Here is a 3,477-nt window from a genome sequence, read left to right as displayed (position 1 = left end):
GGAATGAGACACGCCTTAGCTCAAAAACTGAGCAGTCAGTGAGATTTGCCCAAAATAAACAAGGGAAACTCAGAAGGCTGAGTAATTTTCTTAGACAAGAAATTTTAAGTCTGAAAGCAGGTAACTTACAATAATATAATTATGGATTTAAGTGGCAAGAAATATGTACTATAAAAGGAAATAAATTCCTAAATCATTATAAAACTGAGAGACATCAGCAAAAAGAGTGAGGTAATTTATTTTTCTGAAATGACTTAGGTTATCAGAATCATTAAACTAAAGATGACACCTTTTAGACGTGTAGGTCTAGACATTTCTTGATCTTTCTAATTGGTTTTACTTTTGTGTCTTTGAGTTAAGCACCTCTTTGAGAATCTGATAGAATCTATACACCATCTTCTAAGAAAAAGGGCACATTTGCTCATGAATACTATGTGTATCAGAAAGCTTTAGAGGTTTTGTGGGTCTCCTCATAGCCCAGGTTAAGAGTGTCTTGTGTGGAGGAATCTTTGTGGACACCTCTAATAATTATGTGATCCTTGAGCTTTCTGGGCTTTCTCAAGTCAGGTAATCCAGTGGATGTGGGGAGATCTGGAATTACCCATACCCAAGGTTCTCTTTGTGAATCCTGGTCTAAGAAGACCCTGTTTGTCAATGAAAGGATAAGGCAAATTGGAAACCTTCTCTCTCTCCTCCCACCACTTGATAATTCAACCACAGTGTTGAAAGAAGTTGAGACACATGATGGCTATTAACTATATCAATAGCTTGGCTGAATAAATCAAAAAAATGAATAACTGGAAACTGCAGTTACTATTCCATGATGCAAGGTAATTCCAATGACACCTATGAAACATAAACCTAAATTAAAAAAAAAAAAAACAACAAAAAAACCCTAAATTGAGCTGGACCAAGCATTGTACTTGATGTTAGGACACAAGAGTAAGTAAGACAGAATCTCTGCTTGAATTCTTGTGGGAAATACTGCAAGTATTTGCTCATGGTCTAACATGCAGGTAAAATGGAAGTGTGTAGTAGAGGTCAGAAGACAGCCTTAGAACATTTTCGTCTTATTTCTCTACCTTTGTTCTTGGTATTCCCTCTGCCTGGGGTCTCACTTTTCATCTCTGCTCTCAATGTTCTCTTCATCCTTAAAGATCCTTCTTTATGCTACAATCTCCATTAAGTTTTTCTTTTTTCCCCCTAATTTGGAGTCAGCCTTTTCCTTTCCTAACAACTTTTGGGAATTTGTAGCTTTCTTATTTATTTTATTCTACGTTGGCTGATGCTATTGCTGTTTATGCTTATGTTTTGATTTCAAGGAAGATCCTGTGTCTTGCTTACTGTAGCATGCACCAAAGTATCTTACATATGGTAGAATAATTAATATGACTTGAATTGAATTAACACTTGCTTGACTTTGTAAATTTACAAAACTCTTCGAAACTCTTGACCAGTTTGTACTATCCCAGTGGAACGTAGGACATATACTTGGAAATTCGCAGCAGAACCACTTTTTTTATGGAGTATTTTGTTGAATGTCAGAACAGCACTAGATTAAATATACCTAAAATTCTACTAAATAGAATATAATGATACAAGTTTTTACAAATCTTTTGAAGTTCTGTTTGGATTAGGCATCAGAAAATATGTCCAGACTTCTTGGCAGAGTGGATTGTCCCTTGTCAGAGGTAATATAGTATATAATGTCATTAGAAATGTTGGATATGTTATATAAATGTCTATATACTATAAGGTTGAACTCAATAGATTGTGTTAACATTGTACTCTGTTTATGTAGAAAAATTTCTTTCTTTTTTTTTTAATGTTTATTTTTGAGAGAGAGACACACACAGAGTGCACGTGGGGGAGGGGCAGAGAGAGAGAGAGGGAGACACTGAATCCAAAACAGGCTCCAGGCTCTGAGCTGTCAGCACAGAGCCCAATGTGGGGCTCGAACTTGTGATCTACGAGATCATGACCTGAGCCAAAGTTGGACGTTTAACCAACTGAGCCACCCAGGCACCCTGAAAAATTTAACTCAACATTAAAAGTACACGCTTGCGAATTAAAAAAAAAAGTTAGGATGATTGTAGATGATTTTCTAAAATGGAAAAGAATGTTCTGCAAATGGCAACAAATGAGAATGCTGAGGGGAGGGATAAGAGATGCAGTACTAGTGCAATGGATGAATTAATAATTTCAGTGTTTGGATTATGGCAAAATGGCTTAGATAAGGTTCTGGGATGGTGTTGAGAATTTATATAGTTTCAGAGTCTGTACAATACTGCCAGTGGGGTAGTTACTTTCAGTTTTGTGGAAGTAATCAGGAAAATACATAGTTTCAAAGTCAGATGGAAAGTTAGTATATGATTCTATGGTGCCAAATGGAGACTCCAAAGTTAGATTCAGAGTCCGTATAAGATGGGGTGCCATCATAGGGAGATGCTTTTGTTTCCAAGTAATTGTTGTAGGTTTCAACTTCTGGGCTATTGTAGGTTGGGGTGGTTTGCTTTATGGTTATAGCAGATGTTAGTGTGGAAATTATAGTTTGAGCTGAGTTGCACATGTGGTGGTGATAGTGGAAGTTGCTCCAGAAGTAGTGATAGCAGGGGCAATGAAAGTTATAGTAGTGGTTTTTGTTTGAGGGTGAGAGCTTGAAAATGAAAATATTAGATCTGGATGTGGGGTTGGATAGAGGATCACAGAAGGGAAAATTTCATTTTGATAAGGTTGAGTTTGTCCAAGTCTCTTGTTGATTTGTGGATTTGGACAGAGTTTGGTGAGATCAGATATTTCTTAAGATGGCCTTCGATAAGATTAAGATTTATGAGGGTTTTTTTTGGTGCAAATAATAAATTTTCGAAAATATTTTGATAGATGAGATTTTGATTGACTACAAGGCTTTGTAAGAGTTTTTGCAGAACAAGCAACTGACTAAATAGCTGGTATAAGAAAAACTTTGGACAACACAATTCTCTGCTTAATAGCTGTTTTTGGATGACAATATGGAAAGGCTACACCTGATGAAGCAACTGCTTTTGGATGCATTTTAGATGGGTTGGCTCTTTGCTTATTAATTATTTTTCAGTGGATTTGTGTACATCCAGGTCTTAACTCAACAGCTGTTTTTGGATCAGCTATGAATAAGGAAATGGTCTTCTGATAAGTTAGTTTTAGATGAATTTTGTTAGAATCTGTTTTTTTCAATTAAAAAAATGTTTAATGTTTATTTATTTTTGAGAGAGAGGAGTGGGCAGGGGCAGAGAGAGAGAGAGGGAGACACACAGAATCCGAAGCAGGTTCCAGGCTCTGAGCTGTCAGCACAGAACCTGATGCAGGGCTCAAATTTACAAGCTGTGAGATCATGACCTGAGCTGAAGTTGGACACTTAACTGACTGAGCCACACAGGTGCCCCTAAGAGGCAGCTGTTTCTGGATGAGTTTTTGATGGTATAGCTCTTTGTATATTAACTT

Source organism: Panthera uncia, chromosome B1 (assembly GCF_023721935.1).
Source record: "Panthera uncia isolate 11264 chromosome B1, Puncia_PCG_1.0, whole genome shotgun sequence".
NCBI lineage: Eukaryota > Metazoa > Chordata > Mammalia > Carnivora > Felidae > Panthera > Panthera uncia.
This window is presented reverse-complemented; position numbering follows the sequence as displayed.